Genomic DNA, 27,860 nt, shown 5'->3' with positions numbered 1-27,860 from the left:
GCAGTATAAAGGGCTTACCTGATTCAAAACAAATCATTAAGTCCTTTCTGGTTTGCATGGCATTGTTATTTTCACTCTCTTCCTTCCTTTATGCCATCTGTCCGTGAGCTATTGATTTGCCCAGTATTCTCTGGTTTTGCTGTTGATGCAGCGTGTATCGGCTTCCTTCTTATTACAGGGATTTTCCCTCTGCCCTGATCTTTGGAGGACATTTCTGTAAACTGAAACCAAGATGAGTTATAATGATGATGTAAGCAGGGGGATGAAATGGTGTTGACCCACCATTGACTACAGTCAGGAGGAATAAATCACACCCTAGAAAAAAGGGATGGGGTCAATAGTTTTGAACCTCTTGCTTATTTTGTATAATTTTTATATAGTAAATTCTGATATTTTTTTCCTATGTTACTATTTTATATGCCAGAGGTTACCTTGACAGAGTTAAAAGAATATTATCAAAGCCTTGTTGAATGTTTTTTTGAGAAATACTGCATATTCTAGTATGCAGGTTCAGGTAGTAACACCCTTGTGTATAGGCTGTGCAGCTCTATCAAACCACTAAAGAGAATGATGGATCAGGCTCTGCGTAACAAAACCAGCTTCATAATTATATAGGCACAGAACTGAAGCAAGTAGCCTTTGTGAGGCTTGTTTCCAGATGCCTATTAAAGTTAGCTAGCAAGCTCTGTTTGTTTAAGAACAAGGCAAATAGGGGTTGATTCTAACAAGTCAAGGTTCAAATTAGAATGGATGCCATAAATCATGTGTCTGAAGAGAAAATGTGTATTCAATATACTAATACTTATGAAGATGCCACAAATTAAACCTAGTATCCTAACTTGAGAAGATCAGTCTGTAAATAATATTTCTGGTGCTTATTGAAAGTACCCTTTCTTAGGTGGAAGATATCTTTCTGTGGTGTTTTGACAGGGTTTTTTATCTTGTTCAAGTATTAAATAAACTCCTGTCATATGATCCTTCTTGTTACACTAAGTTTAAAAGACCAGAATGTAAGTGTGAAGCAGTGCCAGTGAATTGTATTTGTAAGCGCAAATCATCCTCTGTGTTTTCAAATCACACTTTTCTTAGCACTTAGTAAATTGGCTTCTTTTTAAAAACAGAAATCACTGAACTTTTCTCTTTCTAGTATTTTGATGGAACTCGGAACTGCTTATTAGTGAAGGATATTCTCTCATCTTATGGTCTGCTGATTCAGTCTATTGTGTTGTTCATGGCAAACTACTTTAGACATGACGCTGTGGAGGTCAGTGCTCCACTGGTGGAGCCAATCCTGTGTCACAGAGAATTAAAAAGGCATCAATGAAATCAAAAAAGAATTTTTGCTAAATGAGAATGGAATCAGTAGCTATCAGTGCTGTCGTGTAATTGTAACTTCCAACTTGACAGTGCCTAAATTGCTTGCTGGAAGCCAGAAAGGTATTTTAGGCTAGGATCGTCACCTAGCTCTTAAAATAATTATCTCTGAATCTGCTACTAGGTCCCTTCTGACACAGTGCTGAAATAGAGCTGCCTGGTGCTGTCTGGCCATTTGTTTCTCTGTTTTGGATTTGGAGTCAAGATCTAAGGCAGGAGGAAAATTCTTTAGTAATCACTAAAACTAATAAAGCTGTGTCAGAACTTAAGGTTCTCAGCATTTTTTCTCAGAAATGTGGATTTGTTAAACTCAAGTTCTCATTGCAGGAATTATGTATTAGTTTTGATGAAGATAGATTTTTTTAAATCCTCTATCTCTACAGAATATCTGGTGGATAAAAATGAACCTGCATCCCACATACCCACAGAGAGTGCTTCACAGGCTTTCCTTCTTTCAGCTGTAGGTGTATTGGTCCCGAGTTCTTGCTGGTGAGATATGAGAAAACTTTGTGAGTCATGGAAGAGTTTCACATCCAGGTTTTTCAGAACAGAATGATTTAATCTAAAGGAGTTTGCTATGTTCTTGCATTGGGGAATTAAATAATTTGCTCTCGGAAGACATTCCTTAGCAGTGTATTTAATTGGATGACTGGGATAAATGTTCATACTGGGATCTTCTAGAGAAACCTAAGTAAGTGTAAACAAATGCTTGGAAAATAATTTAGACCTGCAGGGTAGGTAGCCTGTCTGCAGGCTGAGATCTCATGTCCTGTGTTTCCCCTCACTGCAGTGACATATGGGATCTCCAGAGCATACCTGAGGGTGTTATGGGTTCTTCTGTGTTAAGATGTTGCATCATGACTTAAAACCCCAAAACAAACCCCCAAAATATCTCAACACCTTTTCATGGCAAACTCTTATTCTTCTTTAATGAAAGAATTAATGATTTTCTTTTATTTTATTAGATCATGTAAGGCTAGCTTTTTCTCCTTTCTAAACTTTTTATTTCTGAACAAACAGCTGAAATAGAGGACAGAGGGAGTATATAATCACTTTCAGAAAAGCAAGTTTAGGGTAATTTTGTTCCTGTACTTTTCCCTTAGAAAAGGGAGCTAAATAAGAAATAATGAGGAGGGTAGGCAAGAAGAAACATAAAAGGAGAGTAGTCTTATGTAAACTCATAATAAAAGAACTCATGTGGAAAGTGTTAAAGCAGGTGACCATACGAAACATTTCATTTTTCAATTTAAAAAGAATATGCATAGGGATAAAAATTCACTTAGTGTGCAAAAAGCAATAAAGACAGTCCTGGGTACTCTGTTTCTCTTTCCAGATTTGATTTCATTTTTGACCACCATTTTCCTGACTTATACACCCTGCCTTAAATTTTTGGAGAATTTTTTTGTGAAATACACCTGATTATCCAACTAAGCCTGACTTTGGTTTACTCTTTGGGGCATCAGCAAGCTCTGTGCTAGTTGCTAGGAAATCAATTTCATTTAGTTAACACGCAGACTAGCTGCTTGTATTGCAAATTTATTTTCTGGCATTTCGTTCAAGAAAGTTGCATCACTGTCTTTACAACATATCCTATCTCCCCTTGTTCATACGGTTTGTATTTCAAACACATATTATGAAATCACATGCTATATTAGATGGATGAAAATTCATTGAGAAGCCAGCTTTCTGTATCTGTAGTCAACTCAGAATTAATGTAGACTATTATGTAGAGCTCTGGTAATTACCTGAATCCTTGGGTACAGTACATTCCTGCCAAAGGTTCAAGATGGTGGATTGCTAGCCTGGTGTTGTTCTCCTGGCTAGCGTGGCGTTGTTCTCCTTATGACTTGCAGTATTTAATTTTTTCATGTTTAAAACAATGAAAAAGGAAAGGAAATTTGTATAAGGCAATAGCATAGTAGTCAATAAGGCAAAACTGCCTCTTGTTGCATGCTGAGAATACTGCCTAAAACATAACTATATGGGTATGTGTAAAGCCTGAAATACATTAAATTTATTTTTCAGATCAAACTGTGTATGAACTTGACTTTGCTTTTCCTGCTTAATATTAAATATGTATTTTTGGTTTGCAACTTACCATGAGAAACTGATGTGTGCAGCTATGAATTTTTCAGAGATTCCTGTAAACTTTCCCAAATTTTTTTGAGATCACTTAGCAGAAGATGTGAGAGAGGCTGTATCTGAAAGCTGTTGGCTATAATAAGGCTTTTTAAAAAATGTAGGAAATCAGGTTTTTTTTCTATAATTTATGTGTTTCCATTTATAATATTTAGAAAAATATAAAATGTTGCTCAATAAGGATCATTTCAACAGCTATAGAGACCTAAATCCTCCTAGATCAGCTTCAAATAATTAATCATATTTGAGACAAAGGGGCACAAAATCACAAAATGGGATATAGAAACTTTTATAAGAAGTTTTAAGTAATGTTAAGTTTGATGGCTTTGTAACAGTAACAATGGAAAATTACTGAGGTGCAGGATACATAGAGAAAAAAAAACAGAGTACAACTAGAGAACATACTAAGAATTCTCACAAGATAAATCATTATAGTTGGCCTAGTTTTAAGAAAAACAGTCTAGAAGAACAGGACACAGGGATAAGGAGTATCTGGGAATGGCAGGTGTCCAGGATGGGCTACAGTTAAACTAACTGATAAGTAGGAGGATAGGAGGATTATTATGTCTCTGGTGCTAACGAACCAATTAAACTGGTATGAGCATCTACTGCGCGTGCTTCAAAGGCTGCCAGAAGTGATGAAGATTGTTGGAAGAAATAACCGACCCTCAGAGACCACCACCACAATTCTGTACGCATGCGGGGAACTCTCTGGAAAATGATGTAATCCATACGTAGCCTCATGAATATGTATGTATGCCCAGTGACTATATAAGGGTGGCTTGAATAGCAGTACGGGGACACACGTTAGGAGGATTTATCCCCCGTGTCTCCCGGCGCCGCAATAAAGAATACCTGCTTGTCAGCTTGAAAACTTTGTTGGCAAGTTTGTTCCTGGAGTTTTCTCCGAATCATATTCCATAACCAGTTAAAAGCCAAGAATTTGTCACCAGGAAAAGCAGGAAATAAAAATTGCTAGTAAATAACCTCACAAACAGCTTTGCATGATTGCACTTCAGTGATTTTGATTTGGTCAACAGCACAATGATATTGAACTACTTTGTCATTAAAGAAAGAATTACAAGATAATTCTAATTAAAATCAGTGTCTGTGCACTGAAGTTTATTGCATCCTTTGCAAAACTTGCTTTCAAAACTAGAGTGATGCAAAGTGAATGTGTTTTGGAGACCTCATATTCATAAGCTTGTGGTGCCTGATGCCTCTTCCATTCTCATGTTTTGCCTAATTTATCCTCAAAAATTATGTGTGCTTTGTGGCCTGCTGTCATCCTTTGACCATGGTTTTACCCGCCCTTTCATTTTGCATGCTTTTAACTGTGTGATCCTTGAAACTTTCTTAAGTGTAGCTTTATTTTAGGGCTGTTGTATGTTTGTGGGTTGGACCATGATAATATTTAAATATTTAAGGAGAAAAGTTTAACAACAAAATGAAAAATATTGTATATGGGGTGTGTGCACAGCAATGAGTGCAGCTTGCAAATGCCTGTGACAGTTATAAAGTTTAAGAAGAAAATAACATATTTTAGGATTTAGAGAAAGGAGAAGTTTCCTGTTGTCCTGGGTTTAGCAGTAGCAGTCAATTTTTCTCCTTTTTAGTAGCTGGTGCAGTGCTGTGTTTTGACTTTCAGCCTGGGAACAGTGTTGATAACACCAATGTTTTTAGTTGTTGCTCAGTAATGTTTACTCCAGCCAAGGACTTTGTGAGTCTCATGCTCTGCCAGGGAGGAGGGGAGGCGGGGAGGAAGCAGAGACAGGACACCTGGCCCAAACTAGCCAAAGATGTTTTCCATACCACAGCACGTCGTGCCTGGGGAGGTAACTGGGAGTTACCCGGAGGGGCACTTGCTTCTCGGTCAGACTCATTTCAGCGGGTGGTATCATATTCTTTTCCCTTGTTATTTCTCTTATCGTTATTATTGTTGGTGGTAGCAGTAGTGGTTTGTGTTATACCTTAGTTACTAAACTGTTTTTATCTCAACCCTTGGGAGTCACATTATTAAATTCTCTTCCCTGTCCCTCCAGGAGCAGAGAGGTTGGGGGGGGGGGGGGAAGGAAAGATAGAGTGGGGGGGGAGTAGAAACTGTGGCTGACTGGGTTTAAACCACGACACCTGATAAAGAAATCTGTGATATCTGTTGTTTCACTTTTATGAACTCAAAGGGATTATAGATGTGAAAACCAGCTTTTGAGCTCTGCTTCTTTTACAGTAACTTCTAGAGTTTACTAACAAAGCACTTAGTTATTTAATTTGTTTTACTTGGGACATGTGTAATACTGTCCTCATGTATGTTTCCTTTCTTGCGTATCTCCGTCATAGCCACCAGCAGAGGCAGACTTTTCTGGAGACTTGCAGTTCTTGTTTGAATCCTTGAGGATGCTCAAAATAAAGCTTTCTTCCTATATGTGCATGCCAGTTGATATGCTTCCACACTAGAAGCTGTTTCAGCTGTTTGCATGGGTTTAGCATACTTCTTTTGACTTGTTCAGGTCCAGAAAAACAAAAAATTGAGGTAGAATGTTAGTAGCTTGGTTTGAGGGTTTAGAACAGGATTTCGAGATTCAAAGCACAGGTATCAAGCAGAAAAATTGGATAATGAAGTTGGGTATTAGCTATGTGGAAGTCAGTAAGATACTTTTGGTGCTTGCTGGAATACTCACAGAAGGAGAAAAGCCTCTCTTTTTGTTCAGCAGAATTAAGAGATGGAGCAGTATTAGGGAGGAGAAGGCTGTATTAAAAAAAAAAAAAAAAAAAAAGAGGAGGAGGTTTCCTAGTTCTATCTCTATTTCATTTGCTGTAGATCATTTGGGTATTATAATCCTAGTGCATTTTTTTCACTGCACATGTTATGCGCTGAATGGATGGCACTATAGCATCTGAAGATCAGTGTTTGCCTCTTATTTTAACTTTCAGTATTTTTCATTCCTTCTTCCCCAAGATAGATTCTTCTGATCTGTTAAAACAGTCTTTGCTCAAGATTTAGGAGTGTATTTAACAATGCCATCAGCCTTTTATCAGGGTAATGGCTGAGATGAGAGTGCACTTAGAAATCAAATTTAAAGTGTGGTGATACAGTCTGGCAAAAATAACTTTTCTGTAGTTCATCCTCTGACTCAGGGACACAAGATAAACTTGAATTTACATTTCTAATTGCTCTAGTTCTTCTGTAAGCAAGTCTCAAAGCACAAAATTGTAAGATAATATAAAGTCGGTTTTGGTGCAGTTGTATTTAACACAGTTCCATTTTCCAGCTTTCCCTCATCCTGTTCTTAGTGTATTAGATCAACATCTTATTTGTTTTCCTGCCAAGCAGTACTGAAATATAATTACAATTTAAAATGCAGTCCAGTCTTCAGTGCTAGGTGGTTTGGTTTTTTTTCGGGGGGGTGGGGTGGGGTTGTTGTTTTGTTGGGTATTTTTTAGTTAACAATACCATATTCTTAAGAGATTAAAATGGAAGATTTGCTGCTTTTTAGCTTTTTGTTGTCATAAAGTAAGATGCCTGCCTACTCTTTAATCATAAAGAGATGCTGCTTATTCAGGCTGTTGGATGTAAATCCATGCACGTGGCTCATAATAACATGAGTATAGTTGTTTGATACTTCTGGCACACAGTAATTTCTGATCCAAGTGAAATGATCTTCAAAAAAGCAGAATTTGGTAAAGTGTTTCGAAACTTGGGAACATCAGACCTGGCTGCACAAGCTCTATATATACTTTCAGTGTGGTTCAGCTAATTTTTGGTTCCTGCTGAGTTCATGATTTTATTTTTTTTCCCAAATTCATGATTTGTGGTATTTTTACTGGAAATTTCTAAAAATTATTATATTTTTGTGTCAGTCTTATTGTTAGAGTCTTGGTGTAACACTGAAAAAAGACCTCCTGGTTACTTGATCATAGTTGTTCATGCAGGGCTTTCGAGGAAAAGGGGATGAAAGGAATGGATTATTGTATGATTGTTAAAAGCTTTGTAAACCAATTCGAAACTTCCATGAATAAAATAACATGTGAAAGATAACTCTGAGAAAGCTAAATATATTGAATATCACAAAACACCCTAAAGATAGTCAACCAAGATTCAGACTTTAATATAATAGTCCCTGGTGAGGGAGTGATGAACAGAAGATGCTGAGAATATTGAGAAGCATGAGGAATACATGCTATTCGTGTTTCTTTACATTTTACCATACCTCTCAAAGGAAAACATAATATATCAGCAATCAAATGAATCTTAAACTTTGTTACCAAGGTAGATTTGATGCTTTCTTTGAAGAGACATCTTGTTTGACTGGAAAATACCTTGCCTCCAATTTCTCGTCAGATGCGTTGAGTTTTTGCTGTCAAAAAGTAGTGTTCTATTCATTGTATTTCAGCATCAACCTTTGGCTATTACAAAGCTGGTGCCATCGGCTGTCACGCTTACATCTTCTCAATTGGCTTACTTATCTGTGTTCATCAGGATTAGACAGAAATGTCTCATTCACAAGATGCTCCAGCCTTAGGCTCACCAGCCCTGGGAAACCTCAGTATATTAGCTTCAAAGAAACTGTCTGCAACCTCTTGTGACAACACAGTCTACAAAGTGCCCACCAGTCTATTTCTCAGGCTGTTTTCTCTGTATCTTTCATGTGTACTGTTTGTATTGTATAAATACTTTACCACTTCTCCTGTATCTGGCAGCAATGTTTTGTAACAGAAAGTGTTATACCATTCTCTTTCCAAGTTTACCTTACTTATGTGCTACTATATTTAAAGATACAGTGAAAAAATCACAGCTGGTCCATTACAAAATGGTCCTGCATTTAGAAGCAGAAGATGTACGTAAATGGCGTAAGACAGTATGACACTATTTATGAAAGACCTTCCAAAAATTGTCACTGTAACCTGGTATGTTCATTAAAGTAGTTAACATTCTCCATAGCTTTATTTGGTGGAGAAAATAAGAAGTAGTGTGACTGTCACCTGTGAAAGCTCTCGTCATCAGCTTATTTAGGCACTCCTATCATTGCAATTTTAAGTTCGAAGAGCGAAAAAACATAGTCACTTTCATTAGTCTATGTACATGCAGTCATACTTGTGTATTTATGTACGCATGCACGCACTCACAACTGCACATGTATAACCTCAAATGAATGTTTTATTTTCTAGTAAATAGCATCTTGCAGAGCACCCCTAGTTTGCATGTAAAATATTAGGCCATAAATTGTGGTTGTCCTCCTTCAGTTAAGCTATGTTGTTCTTCAGATAGCCTGGTCTTACTTGTTAAAACTTTTAGTGCCTGTGTAAGCTACTTTTTACCAGTGATTGCATTGCTTTAAATCTACATTTTCTTAATATTAACATAGTCTGCCTTGTATTTGATGTCATTTGAAATTGTATAACAGCGTATCCCAGCTACCATACAAGGTTTTCACTGTTTTGGTGCACAGGAGAAATGAGATCTGTATGTCAGTGTGACGGTGTTGCTGATTTCATTGCTCTAACTGCATAGGGCAGGTAAGGGTATAGGGAAAAAGACTTTGAATGCACCACAAGAACATCATGCCTTGAAATTCTCAATCCTAACTGCAGCTGTGTTTACGGTGCCAAAACTATTGTATAGGCAAACATGAATAGATGTGATGTGCCTGCCCATTCCTACTGTGAATGCTTTAACTGAGGAAAGAAAAAGGGGGATGGAGGGAAGTATCATTTCAAGGGGGAGGGGGGAATAAAATTTTAAACAACAGTTAAACATACAGGTCTCTGTTCAAATCTTTGAACATAAAATAAAGTGATGTTTAACAGTGTAGAGTCATATGTCTTCCTAAATGCACCTCTCCTTGAGGGATTGGGGGGTGAATTGGAAAAAGGTAAAACCCCTTGGCTTGAGATGAGAGCGGTTTGTTAATTGAAAGACAGTAAAACAATAATAATGATAATGAAAAGGGGGATAACAAAAAGAGAGGACAAAACCCCAAGAAAATCGAAGTGATGCACAATGTAATTGCTCAACACCTGCTGGCTGATGCCCAGCCCTGAGCAGTGGCCAGCCACTTCTGGCTAGCTCCACCCATTTCTGTACTGAGCATGGTGCTCTGTAGTATGGAATATCCCTCTGGCTAGGTTGGGCCAGCTGTCTTGGCTCTGCTCCCACCTGACGTCTTGTGCCCCTCCTCACTGGCAGAGCTTGAGAAACTGAGAAGTCCTTGACCAGGGTAAGCACTACTTCACATACCAATGGTTTAGTTGTTGCTACCAGCATTGCTCTCTGACTGGAGTCAAAACAGAGCACTGCACCAGCTGCAAGGAAGAAAAATAACTCTACTCCCTCTGAAACCAGGACAGAGAGATATGTATACAATTGACTGCTGCAATATTTATGAAACTGTTCCTTCGCTAGCATGTCAAACTAGTGGAGTCCTCTGATACTGCATTGGATTTTCCAGTGTCTCCACCATAGCACAACAGCAAAAAGGAGCTAAGGACTTCTTTTCAGCTTCAAGCCTGCATGGCATTTAGTTTGTGGAGAAGAAGCAATGATTCTTTTTTCTTGGCTTTTTAATGCTGTTGTAAAAAGTTGCTTTTAAAAATAGAGACTAAATATTTGACTTCCCTGAAATGGTGGTTCTTGTCCATGAAATTTCTTATTCAGAGCAGACATGAAGGTACCAGGGACTATGTAACTTTTTGCAGATCAAAATCAAGTGTCACTTGATAATTTTTCTCTAATGTGGGTTTCTGACATACCTCTACAGCTAAAATCTTTCAAATTCAGTCAAAAAATGAGTATTATACAGCATGCATAACAATTTTTATTGAAAGCTTTAACTCTTGGAGGATTGCACACAGATTATGTTCAGGGTGTGTTAAGCTAATCTTTTGCAATGATAATTCTGATGAAAGTTTGTGGGCTTTTTGATTGGGGGGGGGTTGGTTTTGGTTTGTTGGGGTTTTTTGGGGCTGGGTTTTTTGTTTGTTTTTTTGTTTGGTTTGAGTTTTTCGCTTTGTTGGTTGTGGTTTTCTGGTTTGGTTTGGGGGGGGGTGATCACTTTCACTTACCTTTTGAGTTATCAGTGAGCAAGTTTTGTCAGGGATGCCTCTGCAACTTTTTCAGTACAAATTTCTCTGTATTTAGTTGAGATAAGCTTTGTGATTCACCCCTGCTCAGTCAGGCTTTGCAGATGAAGATATCTATTGCTGATATGCAGTAGCTCTGACCAACAGCTTCTGAACAGCTACAAGACTTGGCTGCTTTCATACATGCTAGGCTTGATTTGAGAGCTTGAAACCTGTTGCTCTCCTGCTGTGTCAATGCTACGTGGCAAATCAAAAGGCGATGTCACTATTAGGTTTTCATGCCAAAAGAATACAGAAATAGAGCTGAGAATGGCTGCTAAATTAAAATTTGTGGTGTCAGAAAGGTAGTGATACTAATTGTGAGGTAAGGAGAAGCTAGAAACATGCCAAAACAGAAGGAATAATCGATACACATGATAGGGGAGAAAAAATTAAGTCTAATTTAGATTTTAGGGTACTAATTCAGAGCCAGTACACGTCAAAGTTTTCACAACACTAGCCTGAAGATGTTTATGAGACTAGTTGTGGTGTTGGAAGTTTTGGTCATATGGATGATTTGCCTCACTGACTTGGATACTGTATGACTGTGATTCATTTTATATGTAAGTGTGGGCGTCCTTGGGTGTTTCTGCAGTGTTTCACAGTATATGAGCTGGATCCTTAATTATTTATTCTGCAGCATGCCATTAAATCAAGGGGTATGGTTTTAAAGCAAGCTATCCCATATGCAGTAATTAAGCCAGTTGTTTTCCTGATACCTGTCCTTTAATTTATCTGGATAATTTTTTTCCATTGCTAGCCTGGAGCTGCCTGTGTCTTCAATAGCTTGCGATTTCCAGGGTGTTTATTGTCACTTGACAGCTGTAAACAGGAGATGAGCTTACCTACTTTTTTCCATCTGTTGGAATACCTTATGAGGGGTTTATTTCCCTTTTTTTTTTTTTTTTTTTGAGAATTTTGCTGTCCCCTACTCTGTGTCAGTAAGGTTTGGATAAAATAAAACAGTGGTTTCTCAGTTATTAAGCTAAAAACAGGTAAACAAGCAATGCAGTCATCTAAGTTTCATTGCCCTAGAATCGGGGCTACAAAGATCACTGATCTGCCAGCACTCCACTTGATAAAGCTACACAAGCCCTAAACCATAGGGTTTAGTCCTGTGCAAATTTTTCCTCCTGTCAAGTATAAAATTTCATAATGTAATGGTATAAAACCCAGGTTCTTCCCATAATCAGTGAGTGATACAACTGCATATGTTGGTAAGAAGATGGATAGCATGGAAGCAGGTGCTGCCCGAATATTCATCCTCCCTGACTCCACTGTGTTATTTTATAAATCTTTCAAGTTAATGTTATATAAAAAGATGGGTTTGCGTGGCTGCTTCTTTTACTTAATCTTCAGGAAGCTTCTGAGCCCTCTGCCTTGCCTAAATGTCTGATCCATGCTGTTCTGAAAAGAAGCTGTTACAATGTTATCTAGACCTTTATTTGTCCTTTGTCATATGTTAACTTCGGTAATGTTCCACTTCTGTGACTGCAGTATAGTTCTCTGGGGAGTAATTTGTCCCAGCTAGACCATCTGAAAACAGGTACTTCATGCTCGTTCTCCCTCAGTAATTCAGCTATTACTTCAGTAATTAATGTTATTTTAATTTAAGTTTTATATATACCTCCCTGTACCTGGGCATAACCTAAAGGTATTCCAAAATGTTTGTCCCCTTTCTTATTGCAGCTTTCTCTACATATGCCCCTGATTATTAGAATAGTAAAATAATGAAACTAGAGCTATACAACTGAAGAGCTTATTTCTGTTTCTTGCTCAGTTTAGAGTATGTGCCTAGGACCACTCAGGATCAGGCCATATGTTTATCTCCAAATAAATCTCTAAACTGGAGTTTAGAGATTAACTGCAATTAATATCAAATTCTGTGCATCTGTTTTGTTGTTTAATGTTGATTAGTTTGGGGGGGTTGTTGGGGTTTTTCTTTTGTGAGTTTTTTGTTCGGGGGTTTCTTTTTTTGTGGGGGGTGTTCTGTTTTTTTGTTCTTTATGTTTGAAGGTGTTTTTTTTGGGGGGTGGTGTGTTTTTGTTTGGTTTGGTTGGTTTCTGACTGTTTTGTTTGTTTGATTTGTTTTACTTTTAAATTTTTGCTTCACCTCAAATTTCTCTCAGTATGAACTTTGAATCTGAACTTCAAGGTAGGTTCTTCCTGGCATGTGTTTCATCAGCAATGAACTTTCTGTAATCAGAGCTTGGAAGTGAAAGCATAAAAACACAACAGTTTTAAATACAGTGTCTTGGGGAAAAAGAGAAAATAACTGACGGTTGAAGGTCTGAACCAGCTGCTTTCTGGAGTCCAGGGAGCTATAGGATTTGCTGATGCTTCTGTACTTTGATGGTTTTGTCATTTAATTCCCTGTTCAAGACCATAAATACTTGTAACTGACAGAGATGTTATTCTCTCTGCTTCCACTCCCTTTGCTCCTGAAGGAAGAGTGACTTAATCCTGGAATGTGTCCTTTGCACTCTGCCTCTCTCTGGCTTGGCACTGTGACAAGTTTTCTCACCTCTTTCAACTGCCTAGCACTCAAGTCTGTGCTTGGAAAATATGGCACTTTACAGAAGAACAGCAACTAGAGGCACAGGGCTGGATGATCTCAACAGGGGGGAGCTGAGGGGAAGGCTAAACTGCCTGCCCTTGCCTATAAAACACTATGGTATCAAAGTCCTTCTCTAATAACTGCTGCTTTGGCTAAAGCTTGCCCAAACAGAGCTTGTCCAGATATGTTCTCCCTTCATCCCTCCCGCAAAATAAATAACATTTCTGCCTGCCTTGAGATATAACTGCTGCTGAGCAGAGTGGTGGCTAGCTCAGACCAGTAGGACAAGCATCTTGCTGGCAGCCTGTGGGGAGCAATGGACTGCCTGCTTTGCACAGGCTTCACAAGATGACCATCAGGTAGGTCTGTCCGGGCCAGGCTCCTCTGCCTTGCCAAAGCATACCAGGCAGTATCCCAGCACTGCTCGTCCCTCAGCCAGCCTCGGCATCAATCCCAGCCTGATCCATTGCATGCTTCCTCCTAGCAGAGCAACTTCTTGCACAATTTCGGAATTGTCTTCCAGCCCACCCTGTTTATTACTGCAGATGCTTTGTCCCATACTTTTGATGGATGCTTCATGTTTGGTGCGAACAACAAAAGAGCCCTGTAGCCACTTGTACGCTGCTGCTAGCGCAGGGGGTGGAAGATTCCTTCCTTGTCTCAGTGCAGGGACAAAGTTATTCCTCTCTGATGTTGTTAGAAATCTTACCTAGAAATATCCCCCATCTTATTATGTGAAATATCAGAGTCCCAAGTGTGATTGGTATGACCCACAGTTTAGAAACCAGTTACAGATTTTGAAACCCCCTCAAAATTCTCCACAGATGAGGTAATTCCCTCACTTCCCATGAGTCTGCCTCTTTGTACAGATTTCAGTCTTAGGTAGTTTTTAGTTGTTTCTTCATTTCTTGGGTGAGGGACTATCACTTTTCTAAGCACTTGAACAGCAACTCTTTGGCTCTTTCGGTGAGGCTAGAGTAACACTGAAGCTCTTGCTGGTGCAGTGGCAAAGTAGTCTACATGTAACCAAGAATAAGGCAACCTGGGGAGAGTGATACTGTTTTAATGCTCTTCTTGTTGACAGCTAATTCCCTGGATGCTCTTTGAAATAGTTCCTTTTCTATAAAAGTGACACTGTTGTTGCCATTCACAGATTTCTGGATGTGTCTTGCTTGGAGGGAATTTTTAGTAGCCATGCATTATGTAGACATATGCTTGCCTGTGCATAGAAATACGTGAATTTATGGTATGACTACTGCTTTCCCTTTTAAGCACTTACAAATGGGACTACGAAAAATTAAAAGCAGCTACAGTGAAGCTGTTGATCCACTAATGTAATGTTGATCCACTCAATCTATGTCTAGCCAGCTTGATCCACCCTATCAATACCTAGATGAAAGGACAGTTTCTGTACTTCTAGTAACTAGCCTTGCAAATGCATTCTGAAAATTCTGTCATGATGAATTATATGGCTCTTATCATTTGCAGATCTTTTCTGAAAGCAGCCTCAGGTTACATGCATGTTGGATTACAGCACACCAAAGAGATTAAAATAGGTATGTTATAGGGCTTTTTCTTATTTTACTTGCAAAAACTTGCATTAAAAAAACCCTTCAGAGAAAGCAATAAAAGGCTCAGAGGAACCAAACTGGAAGCAGCAGCTCACAGAAAAATGCAGAATGGCTGCCAGATTCCTGACAATATACGCTGGTGCTTTGTTGCTTGCTTTAATGTGTTTTATATCCTCATGAAAAAGCAAAAAGTTGAGCATTAACATGTGAGAATAGAAACTACTTGCACATTATCGGCTCAGTTTATAGACTTGTGAAATTATAAAGAAAATAGCAGTTACTTTTAGAAGCTAATTTTCTGAGGTACTGCTTGCTGACAGACTTGGTGTGAAGTTGTAGGTGACTGAATACCTTTCAGAGTGCAACGCTTGATGTTATTCAGCAGTTTTAGAGTAAGGTTGGGCATCTATTTTTAGGATATTTTAAAAAAAGTTGCATTTGATTAATTCCCATTACCAATAAAAAGCTCGCAACGTAGAATTTCTGCACAATTTCATGTTGCTTTTTGTAATGGCATTTCAAAGTGCTACGTGTGCACAGAAGGATCAAAACCAATTGGAAGATCATAGAAGTATTAGTTAAAATGTTACAGAAGAGGAGTCAGTTCAGGAGGAGAGGAGAAAAGAGGAAGGGTGTGTGTGTTTTTGAGAATCCCATATATCTAGGTGTCTCCATCATACTCTTGTTGACTGAGAGAGAATCCAAGCCCTGAGAAAGGATCTTGCCCTTCACACCAATAATCATAGAATCATAGAACAGTTAGGGTTGGAAAGGACCTTAAGATCATCAAGTTCCAATCCCCCTGCCATGGGCAGGGACACCTCACATTAAACCATATCACCCGAGGCTTTGTCCAAACTGGCCTAGAACACCACCAGGGATGGAGCCTTCACAACCTCCCTGGGCAGCCCATTCCAGTGTCTACCCACCCTAACAGGAAAGAATTTCCTCCTTATATCCAATCTAAACTTCCCCTGTTGAAGTTTTAACCCATTGCCCCTTATCCTATCACTACAGTCCCTAATTAGGAGTCCCTCCCCAGCATCCCTATAGGCCCCCTTCAGATACTGGAAGGCTGCTATGAGGTCTCCACACAGCCTTCTCTTCTCCAGGCTCAACAGCCCCAACTTTCTCAGCCTGTCTTCATATGGGAGGTGCTCCAGTCCCCTGACCATCCTCATGGCCCTCCTCTGGACTTGTTCCAACAGATCCAGGTCCTTTTTATGTTGAGGATACCAGAACTGCACACAATACTCCAAGTGAGGTCTCACGAGAGCAGAGTAAAGGGGCAGGATCACCTCCTTCGACCTGCTAGTCACACTCCTTTTGATGCAGCCCAGGATACGGTTGGCTTTCTGGGCTGCAAGCGCACACTGCTGGCTCATGTTTATTTTGTCATTGACCAGCACCCCCAAGTCCTTCTCCGCAGGGCTGCTCTGAATCTCTTCTCTGCCCAGCCTGTAGCTGTGCCTGGGATTGCTCCGACCCAGGTGTAGGACCTTGCACTTGGCATGGTTAAACTTCATCATGTTGGCATCAGCCCACCTCACAATTTTGTCAAGGTCCCTCTTGATGGCATTTCTTCCCTCCAGCGTATCAACCGAACCACACAGCTTGGTGACATCGGCAAACTTGCTGAGGGAGCACTCAATCCCACTGTCCATGTCAGCAACGAAGATATTAAACAAGACCGGTCCCAACACCGATCCTTGAGGGACACCACTCGTTACTGGTCTCCAGCTCAACATTGAGACATTGACCACAACTCTTTGTGTGCGGCCATCCAGCCAGTTCTTTATCCACCCAGTGGTCCAAATTGATGTCTCTCCAATTTAGAGACAAGGATGTAGTGTGGGACAGTGTCAAACGCTTTACACAAGTCCAGGTAGATGACATCAACTGCTCTACCCCTGTCCATCAGTTCTGTAGCCCCATCATAGAAGGCCACCAAATTGGTCAGGAAGGATTTCCTCTTAGTGAAGCCATGCTGGCTGTCACCAAGCACCTTGTTGATTTTCATGTGCCTTAGCATGCCTTCCAGGAGAATCTGCTCCAAGATTTTGCCAGGCACAGAGGTGGGACTGACTGGTCTGTAATTCCCCAGGTCATCTATTTTCCCCTTCTTGAAAATGGGGGTTATATTTCCATTTTTCCAGTCATCAGGAACTTCACCTGACTGCCATGACTTTTCAAATATGATGGCCATCGGCTTAGCAACTTCATTCACCAGCTCCTTCAGGACCCGTGGATGGATTTAATCAGGACCCATGGACTTGTGCACGTTCAGGTTTTTAAGATGGTCTCGAATCAGTTCCTCTCCTACAGTGGGCCCAAGGTTTTCTTTCTCACAGTCCTTGTGTCTGCCTTCCAAGACTTGTGTGGTGCAGTCACATCTTAAAAACTGACAGATTATCTGATGTTGATTCTAGGGGCCTTGGAGGTACAGTGTTTGATGGAAAAGTCTAGAATACTGAGTAACTCATCTTTAAAGTTAACAAAAGCATAAAGCATTGTGAACTGTATCAAATATAACCCAGAAGAGGTTATCTGTGATTCAGGATGTTCTCTAGACAATCCAAAAGGTACTGGTTTTGGAGACTTCATGATTTATATTCTGATTTTACTGAGCTATAGTTAGAATCGTAGAACAGTTAGGGTTGGAAAGGACCTTAAGATCATCCAGCTCCAACCCCCCTGCCATGGGCATGGACACCTCACACTAAACCATGTCAACCAAGGTTTCATCCAACCTGGCCTTGAGCACTGACAGGGATGGAGCATTAACAGCCTCCCTGGGCAACCCGTTCCAGTGCCTCACCACCCTTACATTAAATAACTTTTTCCTTATATCCAATCTGAAGTTGATCAGTAGTTATTTTTAAAGCACGTGTACCTCCAGATGACCTCAATATTGTTTAGAGCATTGTAAGGAATCAAATGTGTTAGTCTATTTTACTGGTGTCATCAAAATACTAGGATGAAGGTAGCTATGATGCTAGAAGGTGGGGGCAGGAAGTTCACTTGGGGAGGACTGCAGATATTCACCATATCTTGACAAAGAAGGAATATTCATTCAGATTTAACATGAAAAGTTCAATAGAGTTGGGAAAGCATGTGCATTCTGATGGTTTGATTTTAATAACGTGTTCCTCATGGTGCATGGGGTGGGAAAGGAGACACTGCCCTTGTTCCTCCTAGCGAGAGCCATAGGGGAAGGAGTTCCCAACCCAGTTTCATTGAGAAGCACATTTGGGGAAAGTATTCTACATCTGTTTGTGCATCAGCATAGTAACAAGTTTTTTCGGGGGAGGGAGGGGGAAGGGGAATGTGGCTTTGGCTCTACTCTGTAATGCTGCTGACTTTACAGTAGGGTGTTTTCTGATCCTTCCCACCCCTGCTGTGCTTTCTGGTTACAGTAATCTGCTTTGCAACTCAAGACATAGCTGTGTTTTGTACTATGCTCCTTCTTCTTTATAGTTCTGAGTACATCCTCAAGATTGCAAGCTCATTCTTGTAATTAAAATGGCATTCAGATAGCATTTGAAGATCAAGCACCTTAATGCACTGGTAGTGATTAATCCTGAAGAATGCCCAGTACCCCTGAATCCATTGATTTGGGAGCACTGACTGAAGATATAATATATTGACCAGTCAGCTTCCCTAAAGTATATATAATCTTGACAGTGGTCTGTGACTCTCGCATCTATGACCATAGAAGATAACACAGCAAAGGGAAAACATAACATTTGAATGTTTTCCTTCAGCCTGCCATTATCTTATGAGCCTGCAGAAGGTAACTCTGGAACCATCTCACAGGCACTGTATTCATGGCAGCTACCTGCAAAAATTACCCCTTCCCAGGGAAGTTGCCTGCCTATAGGTATAATTGGTGCTGGACTTTGTGCCTTTCTGCAGCTTTGGGATGGAGTCAGAACAGTGGGATTTACAGAGGACCAACTCAATTTTTTTTATCAGGCAATATTTGAACACATTATATGAATTACTTTGTAGCTGCAAGCCAGTAGTAAACAAAATAGATTGTTATTTTGTTTTACTTCTTTATTTCTCAGTTAATTTATTAGTATTGAGGTGGGGGAGCTATTTGTTACTACTGGCTCTATCACTTTCTGTCTGAGCTTCTAAAAGTTTTTATATTCATTACCTTTAAGTGGTGTCTTGGCAATTTTGTATCTGTAATCTGGACTCTGGCCAGAGTGAGAAATAACATTTAAATAAATTTGAAATGCTTATTAGTCTTGAATAAGTCACTTTGAGTTAAATTCAGAAGAGCTTTTGTGTGTAGACTAAGGTGACAAGGGACTTTAGGGTCATTAGCCAATAGTGGACCACACCTGGAGCTTTATTAAGTTTTACCATCCACCAAACTAATGTACTTTTTTCTCATAGATAAGTCCTAAAGATAAAGTTGTTTCCTTGTTTTGCAGACGTTTGTAATTATGAGATTTTACTCCTCTTCTGTCACCTTCCTTGCAGGCTCATGACACTTAAACCTTTCAGTCCTCTGCTTGGTGCTGCTGAGCTCTAGTCCAAATAATCTGTCTGCAGATGATTACGGTGTCTTAATTAAATAATTTTCATTTCATGTGAGGAATAAGGATCAGATGAATTAATAAAAGCTGAATATCTTTTTTATGCTAATAATCATCAAAATAACTAGCAAAGAAAGAGTATATGTCAGCAGTTTAGTATCATCAGTGCAGTGCATCAGTAACTTTTGAAGATCTTGTGGCTCTTCAATTTCATATTTCATTAGGCTTTATAATTCTAATTGTAACTTCTTTGAAACAAATACACTGGTGAATTCAAATATTGGACTTCAGTATTTGGAGTGTAATATATTGCAAAAATCCTATGGCAGCACAAGAGCTAAGTTTGAGCTCCAGGAAGTAATTTCACCTCTTGCTGTCTGGTTCTACACAGCTACCGGCACTTAGCTGAACCAAAGGTGGCTGACTAAAAAAAATCTGAATTTTGCTAGCTTGCCTCACACATGTGACTTATCTCCAGTTCTCTCGATGATAATGCTAGTATTGTGGGGACACAAATAAAGGGAGAAGTAGTAAAGATTCCTCTGCGGTGTACAGAAATGGCTTTGCTGGTGCAGTGCCAGTTCTCTGTGGGAAGAGTAGGACCAGCACAGCCACTGCTGGTTGCGGGGATGGGCTTCAGCTCCTTTCTGCAGCCAGGGACTGGAATTATGATGAGCTTTTCAGGAAATTCAGTCCAGTTGTTAGACAATAAATCCCCTCAGCATTACAAGAATGGCTGATTTAGAAGCCATGGGCAGCTCAAGAGCCAGAGTTTGGCCTTCTTGGCTATAGCATCTCATCTATGCTGTTCTATCATACGCAGTCATACAGTCACAGACCTTGTGATTTGGACGCAGCACTGGTTCAATATGTTATCCTAAGGAAGTTAACATCACTTAAGTTCTCCTACTGATCAAATGATAATGACTGCATCTGTGTGAAAGAAGGACAAGTAGTATGTAGGAAATATAATTATTTCAATATAACAACTGATGGCAAATGCTAATCTTCATGTTTATTACAGAAACCAAATTTTATTTAGAGTTTCCAAGCAAAAGTTTTGTAACCCTGACTTCTTAGAATTGAAGTATTCTATCTTTGTTCAGGTGTTTTTCCTGTAGTCCACTCCTCGGGATTATTCCAGGGTGCCCTGGGTTCAGCTCCAACAGTTACCTTTCTCCTTTCTGGTAGCTGGTGCAGCAGTTTTCCATCCAGAAACCATCATTTTCATTGTGGATTTTTTCAACACTTTTTAATTTCAAAATGCAACTAAAATCCTAGCTTTGTTTAGGTTAGCTGATCTTGGGAATGTTGTTGCAATAGACAGGTGAAGTGTTTAAATGGTTCCAAAATCTGCAGTGAAAACCAACCACGTCTATTTTAGTTTTTGCATGTGTCTGTCTTCCTATTCTTATAAGAGTTCTGAAAACATTGGGAAGCACTTGCCATAATTGTATTTTTGATATATTGTTGGATTTCTCTTTTTCATATAGTGGATGTGATTATTGTTTTCTATTAAGAGCAGAATAATTGGGAAAAGAAAAGCAGATGCTGGAGTTGTGCTTAATGCCTAAAGAGTTACATGTTTGTCAGCAAAAAAGGAAGGTCTTTGGTTCAATACTGATCATGCCTGACAGTAAAGCTCTGCTCTGATAAATGGTTAAGTCTGCTGAAATACACATTGCTTACAGCATCTGTGGTTGAGTAGTATTTTTTTTTGGACAGTACATCAAGGGATTAAAGTAAAAGAATGGAGTTTCTATCATATGTTAATATCTCTTTAGAGAAAGGTTTTAATTCCTGTTGCATTCAGGAAAACAACAGTGCTCTGATATTTTTATCTTCATTCTTCTTATGACTTTTGCTTTTGTCTTTGTACAACTGAGTTACACATTCTTCGGAATAAATTCCAAAAGACTGGTTAGCAGGAAAATAAAAGCAAGCCTGAACTCTGCACAGTTCATAGTATTAAATTAAGGACAAATTACTGGATTGCTTTTTGATTTTGGTTCTGTTTTTTTCTTCCTGTGTGAATGCTATTGGTAGTAGATTTTAGTAAAACCAGTTGCACAGTGGAAGTGTGAAAACTTTGATTAAGAATTAGTCTTTTGTCGTTCAGGTGGCATGAACTTGTTACTGAAATAAGTAGTTCAATCTAATTTTCAGAATGGTAATGGTTTTCCTCTCAACCAAGATGAAATCTCAGTAGATTGATTGAGGTACTGTAGGTTTTATGCTTTTCTCTCTGGAAGAGCAAGGCTAAAGGATATTTTGGAGGGGGAAATGGGGGAAATAGCAGAGCAAAAAGTAGTTTATTTACGTTTATACTTGACTGCAATAAAATTTTCAAAAAGTTAAATGCAGCAATGGAAATGGAATCTCTAAACAGGTGCAAGTAAGCAAGTACAAGATATTCAATAAGCAAACACATCAGGTTTCATTAAAATTTCAGATGGATCCTACAATTACTGAACTAGAAATCCAACTCTATATTTTGTTGAACATAAATCTAGAATTTTGAAAATGACTGAACAGATGCTGTCAACTGGAGTCTTAGCTCTGATTATTGTTTAGTAGAAGGAGGAATGAAGGACGTCAGTTCTGCGTAGCATTTGGTAATGTCTAACATTTTGATTCTTTGGTGTGCTGAAAATCTTATTTGTTGCAGCACAGGGGTGTTCTGGTAGAAAATGTGTTTGGTTTCTCAGTCCTTCTTAAGCTTTTATGATTGGCCTTGAAATGCACCGAAGTAAAATGATTGAAGTCACTTTCCTTGAAAGGTAATAAATTTTAAGCTTCAGTACTGCTGAAACATTGCCAGTCGTGTGAGACTTGATCTGATACCCACCGAGGACAATGAGCATGCTTGTGATGGCTTCAGATCTGCCATACTTTTCAGTCTTTACTTATTATGTGGTTAGTGTAGTATTTAAAAACCTTTCTAAATATTAATATTTTTATTGATAAAAATAATGGATGAGAAACATTTTTAGTTGAATTATTTAAAGTGGGGAAAAAAAGTTCCAGAGGCATTAGGAAATTTTAAGTGCAGTAAGTAGCAGCTACCATTATGTTACACAGAATGGTATGGAGAACAGGAGCAGAAAAGCAGACAGGCAAAGTTAAACTGATTTATACTGACCTGATGAACAGCTAGTAGCTGTTCTAGTTGTTTCAAAACACAAAAATGGGAGCTCAATCAAAGAGGAAATAAATATGTCTACAGTTCATGAGCAGCCTTGCGTTAGAAAGTAAAGTGTGTTAAAATAGTTAAAGCTTCTTACATTAAAACACATTTCCAAGAAAGGCAGTGATCGAAATAAAGGAAGTTATGGTTTCAAATTTCCATTCCCCTAGAGAGAGGATTTCAGATCAGAAGTGTATACCCTGAGCAGAACAGTGACTGTGAGAAAGACTATAAAATGACTCTAGTTATGCATTATAGATTCCCTGGCTTTGTTCCACTCATTGCAACCTGTGATGCAGTACCCCCAAATTCAATACAGTGGTAACAGTATAGTAGTTACATGAGGAAAGTGCAGTACCTGTTGTAAGAGTGCCAATAGGGGAGCAGGAACATACCTAATGTTAGAAAGATGGAAGCTGGAATTTGAAGAAGGTTATAAAGCATAGAGGCCGAGGATTCAGTTTGAATGTATGAGAATTGGGTTCAAATGCATAAATTAATCCAAGTTGGCTGTTGACTGTTTTGACTGTTGCACTTTTTATGAGATATTTCAAATAATATAGTTTGTGTTTTATTTAGAACAAGGAAAAAAAATTGAACATCTTTTCCCATGCAGCAGAATTCAAGTTTTCTCCTTTTAGCTCTTTGCATGCAGGAATTTGCAATTCCCTAATGGACTTTCTGTACTTATCATGGATTTGCATTAAACTCATATGTATTAACTATTGATTCACTTTTTCATTCATCCCATTTGAACTGCTGATGTGGTAGGAAAAAAACAACATCAATATTTATTTTAAGCTGCTTTACTTTGGAGAAAGTCGAACCTGCAGAGGAAAAAAAGAGTTGACAAGGGGCAAATTGTTTAGAATCACTGGGAAGTAAGAGAAAAGAAACAAGTGCTGAAAGAGGCTCCTAAATGTCAGGTCATAGCAGCATCACCAGGAGAATACTTTTGTGTTTTTCTGTGACAGTGTGTACCTTGGTGATCTTTTTCAAGTGACCCAGGTCTTGCTTCTCTCATGAACATAACATAGCAGAAAATTGCTTCAGTGTCAGAAAATAAACTATTCAAAAGACAAATTATTTTCCCCTAAATGTGGTTCACAAACTCTCCATGAAAGTATAGCATATGGAGGAAATGAATGGCAGGGTTAAAAACCTGAATGACCAGGTCACCTGCTGTCAGCCTATTGATACTTATATTTTTTAAGCTGCCCTTTTTCAATCATACTTCAGTAATGACATTATCTGCACAGTGTGAAGAGTAAGAAATGGAACACTTGCTGAGTGCTGCTTATGAAAGAGCAGTACAGGGCAGTTGAAATCATATTTTCAAGGGCTTTTAACTTTGCCTGAACAACAAGCTTTCTCTTTTTTTATTATTATTATTATTGCTTTCCCTTTTTGCTTTTATGTTAAATGTTGCAACTGGTATCTGATGCTCTGGAGTCATGAAATAAAACAATAGACAGAAAACGTGGGCTTTATCTACACAGATTCTGAGGTTTCAGTGAGGCTGGATGAGCTGAGGAAGAGAGAAATGAGGGACCTTAGGACTTTAGGTCAACATGGTCCAGACTAGTTTCTAACATGTTTTTTGAGCAATTTGTCACAATCCTAATGTTAGTTAGAAAAGCCACAGAAACATTGTTCTGACAAATGGTGCTTGGTACAGAACCTCGTATTCTCAGTTTCAGAATGCCAGTATCTCTTTTTGGTTAGTCTTACTGAAGTCTTAAATAAAAATCCCATGTTAAAGACACATGTGAAAGCCCATTCCTACACTGAAGCCAGCCCCTTTTTTGCCTTATAAGTACTTTTTTGTTCTGGTGTGCTTTGGTTTTGATATAAACAGTTTTTTATTATTTAGACTGGGTTCTTGGTAAAAAAATAATTAATTTTCTTGTTGGGTGAAGTATTCACTGAAAACAAATAAATATTCCACCCAATACTCCTTTCCTTCCCTCTACGTGGTGCTAAAGGCTGTTACAGTGTGGGAATGCCAGTGTCAGAGAGAACTGAGAACATTCCTTCCAATGGATGAATTTACTCCTAAGAAGTCAAGTGTGATATTTCAAGAACACCAGGGATGATAACAGATGGTCTTAGTGTTGCAATTATACATAGTTCAGTCTAACCAAATGAGCGTGTGGGGCATTTTGAAAGAAAACAATACTGTACAAAAGAAATGTGCTGATAACATGACTGTTAGACCTGGAACGTAACAAATGAGATGCAATGTATGAATTCCAAACCTGTGTAGTCAAGTAAATACAAGAACTTCAGCTATAAGCCAAGGACTCCAGCTGAGGAAGCCAAAGGAGCAAGAAGGCCTTTGGAACTTTAATTGGAGATTGGTTAGGGGCCAGCTGTAAGATGCATCTGTGAAAAAACCTAGATGTATCAGCTGAACCTCTTTCAGCTGAGGTAAAGTCAAATCTCATGCAGAATTCTGGGTATATTCTAACAGAACAAGAGCTGGGCATAGTCCACTCTCCAGTGATCAAACCGGAAGAATAAAAACTCTGGGGGAACGGGGGAAGTATAAACAAAATAACCAAAAAAATCCCCCAAAACAACAAAAAAACCCCGAACTCCCAACAAAGCCTAAAACAGTGTTGATGCACTAGTCAGTATACGTTTATATGTATAACAATATTTAGCAGTATTTATATATATATGAATAAAAATAAATATTGTCTGAAAATGTGAATATTAGGAATTTGCACTGAATGGTACTGAACCATTCTTTGGATCATGTAGATATAAAATACCGGAATTTAAATGATTGTATCCAACACAAACAATATTTTTTGGTTTCTGCAATGGAATTTTTAGCTTAATCCTTCCCATAAGCAGTACATGAAACAGGCACACTTCAATTTTATAACTATGTTCCCATACACCATATGCAAAATGGTCATTTCATGCAGCCTCAAACTCCCAGATGAAGTGAGGTTTGGTGACTGACTGTTGTTTTTGTTGGACTATCTTTGGTTATGTTTGTCAGAAGGAATTAAAAAGTAGAAATGTCACACTATGTGGTTGTGTTCAGTAAGATATCTAAACTATTAATGCTGTTAGTGCATCACTAGAACAAAATAGTTTATTGATTTGCTCAGGTATTAAAATGCATCAATTATGCACTACAGTAGGGATACAGATTTGCATAGATCCAAAAAATGTCAATTCCCTTCAGAGTCAAATGCAGACAACAACACATAGAAATACTCTTCAGAGGAACCAAGAATTTCAAAGATGTTGTAAGTATAGACTTTGATAAAGTATAAAGGACAGGGATCTCTCCGCCCATCCTTTCCTTGCGTTCTTTGAACAACTGAGTTCTGAGATTTAATTTTTAGAGCAGTGGGACTTTATCATTGATGTCAAACTTGTATAGGACATTTAATCAGATAACTTTCACAATCTTAATACAAGTTAAACTATGCCAGATTGCTGTATTTTCTCTTTGAATGAGAAATAAAAATGTCCATTTGCGATACACACAACATGTGTTTCAGATCTGAAAACCCCAAGCAGTCTTACAGGACTATTTGCAACATTTGAGTATGTCCTGAATTTAGCAGTAGCAGTCTTGTGCTTTAACACTTAATTATGGAAAATAGTGATATCACCATGAATTTTTTAGGCTTGAGTATATTAGTACCAGAAGTTAAAATTCCCTCTGAAGGTGGTGATAGTAGCAAATGATGTAAAATCTCTGAAAAGCACTGAGCTGGTGTTTTTTAGTAAGTCTCTCTCCATGTTGGACAGGTTATCTCACATTTCACATAAGTAAAGGTGTTCACCTAGGTAGCTGCTGTGAAGCAAATATCTCCAAGTCAGTCTGTATGAATATCTCTCAAAGGGGAAGCCTAAAAGTGGATGTTCTTTGTTTTCTTTTAAATTAGATTTTATCTACCTGTCCATAAAGTATGTGATTTTATTAAATTCTTCATTTTGTGTAGTGTGAAACAGTGACTCCTATCTACAAACCTCTGTGCTTTGGGGAGTCAGGTTGTTTCTGTGCTTCTCACTCTGTCTCCCTGTTTTTTTTGTAAAGAGCTTTATTTGTGTGTATGTGTGTATTTGGTGGCCTTTTTCAAGTGTCATATTAGAGATAAAATTATAAACATTTAATAGATTGATATATTGAGGCACAATGTGTGTTAAATGTGTGTAAATCTAAGCTTGCAGCTTATTTTCCTAATCAGTCTTGTCTTCTTTTCCACTGGCCCTCATTTTCTCTGAGTAATATTGCAAGAAGGGACAGTCTTTTTTTTTTCAAACCATATGTTTTCTGCAAAAAAAATTTATGTCAGAATTATTAAATATAAAGCAAATATATAATGGGTTGTAAAATGCTCAGTAATGCTAAGTATTGCAAGGTTGTCTTGTTTTCATACATCTTCCTTTTATTACTTCCAATATCTTTCTATTATTGGCATTATTTATCTACACTGACTATTTTTATACTCTTGTTTTGTAGTTAAAATATTCTCAGTGAAGGCCAAATTATTGTGAGATTATAGTCTCTGCAAATGGTGACTTTTCATTTCTTCTTTTGTCTTTTCCTACACCTTTTTGAACAGAATATTTGAAATTACTCTCTCTAGTTCTACCACAGTAAATCATGAGACTTCAAATTACCTAAGATCAAAAACCTTTTTCAGGAAGGACTTGCATACTAAATGTATTAAGAAATGCATTGTAACTGTAAAAAGGCAAAGTGATGAATAAGTTATCAAAGGAACTTTTAACAAGAGTGGAAGTAATATATATCCCAGAGGAAGTTATTATGAGCCCATTAATATCACAAGCCAAAGTTTAACTTACTGAATATAATCTAAATTGCATTGAACTCACCAACTATCAAGGGAAATACTCAGTTGCTGTGTTCTCGTGGTTGATTCATTCCTTTGATTTCTCAGAATATCCTTCTTCCGCCTCTCTTTGTTTACATGAACAGATCAAATTCAATTATACAAGCCACAGTGATTTGTAAAGCCATTGTTCATAACAGGGTTATGTTCCTTTATGCCTGTGAACAATAGAGAAAATTTCCTTGATGATCCATATGTGATGCTTCCAAGCCTTAAGTTGCTGGGACTTAAGCCGAACAGATCCTCTGAACATGTTAGGGCTTGGATGCCCTCTTCACGAAAGGCTGGGAGCTAGTGTGGCCAGCAGAGTGCTGGAGCAGCTTCTCAGATTGCTGGAATTGGTACTTTCCAAGTTGAAGGCCTTCTTGAGCCTTCTGAGAAACGATGGCCAAAGGTACCTCATAACTTATCCATGTACAAGTAAGAAATGGTGGTTAAGGGAGTGATTTCCCTGTTGCAAGTCAGGGCCACCTGTGTGAG

At 38.5% G+C, this 27,860-nt stretch overlaps 1 long non-coding RNA gene across 1 annotated transcript; it reads right to left on the bottom strand.

Moving 5' to 3' along the window:
* Positions 1-27,858, bottom strand: LOC133208243 (uncharacterized). Its single transcript, XR_009724301.1, has 3 exons — positions 27,364-27,858; positions 1,797-1,860; positions 1-221 (listed from the first exon to the last, which is right to left on the bottom strand). It is a non-coding gene; the product is annotated as an uncharacterized LOC133208243 (long non-coding RNA).
* Between the last annotated feature and the right edge of the window lie 2 nt (positions 27,859-27,860).

The sequence above is a fragment of the Neopsephotus bourkii genome, unplaced genomic scaffold (assembly GCF_033783945.1).
Source record: "Neopsephotus bourkii isolate Nb327-2 ecotype Australia unplaced genomic scaffold, CSIRO-AGI_Nbou_v1 NB_250, whole genome shotgun sequence".
Classification (NCBI taxonomy): Eukaryota; Metazoa; Chordata; class Aves; order Psittaciformes; family Psittacidae; genus Neopsephotus; species Neopsephotus bourkii.
The sequence above is the reverse complement of the archived record's forward strand: the minus strand, read 5'-3'. Positions and strand labels throughout refer to the sequence as shown.